Source organism: Ixodes scapularis, unplaced genomic scaffold (genome assembly GCF_016920785.2).
Source record: "Ixodes scapularis isolate PalLabHiFi unplaced genomic scaffold, ASM1692078v2 PGA_scaffold8__174_contigs__length_109621045, whole genome shotgun sequence".
Taxonomy (NCBI): domain Eukaryota; kingdom Metazoa; phylum Arthropoda; class Arachnida; order Ixodida; family Ixodidae; genus Ixodes; species Ixodes scapularis.
Window position 1 is genome coordinate 72,103,672 of NW_024609883.1, and position 915 is coordinate 72,104,586.

Genomic DNA, 915 nt, shown 5'->3' on the forward strand with positions numbered 1-915 from the left:
CCACACCTCCACGAGGAGATGTCATCCTCACCGCACGATCGGCGTATGGTTTACTAACTGAGTCGGCAGCGCAAGACATTAAAAACACAGACTGCTGCTATTGTTGTAGCGTAGTGCAGCGAAATCATACCCAGAAGGCCACGAAACAGAATGATATCACGAAACGCATAACTAAAGAAAAAAAAAACGGCTTGTAGGGGGGTTCTCGCCTCGGCGTATGTCAACTTCACTCTCTAAAGATGGTATGGTGTCAGTCGTGACAGTGGAGCCTGTGTGATGCGGCGTGCGTGACGGTGTGTTTGAGTCGAGATCGGCGCAGGGGGCTTACCTGGAAGACGGCTTCTTTTTTTCCAGGGTGGAGAAGCGACTTCCCGAATCCGAATTGGACGAGATGCTGTGTCCGCGTGAGTGCATTCAAAAACCGTGGATGGGAAGTTTTGCTTCACTCCCGTCGGAAAAGATCGGGGGAGAGCCCGACACGAAAAATGGTCGCCCACACCGCAATCCCACAATGCAACGCGCCGTTGTGTTCGAATTGGTGGCGCCATCTCAATTCGGAAATATCTACTTTTACAGTGGTTTCGGTTTCGTTTCAAAATTATTAATTTATTAGTGCTTTGTGATGCAAATTTTTGTAATTTATTAAATATATTTACTTAATTTTTGCCTTTAAGTTGTGTTATGGCATAATTAACGTGTGTGTTGACCAAATTAGCCAAACCGAAACCTAAACTTTGAAATATTATGAGGATACAAAACTGTATTTGACTTATTTATGGCAAAATTAAAAAAAAACCAACACTATTTGAATTTAATAATTCAACATTGCAGGCGATAATAAGGAATAGTTTGCGACCGCTCACTTTACGACTTCACCGTTTTCGTCGCCAGGGCGACAATCGGTGACGCGACAAA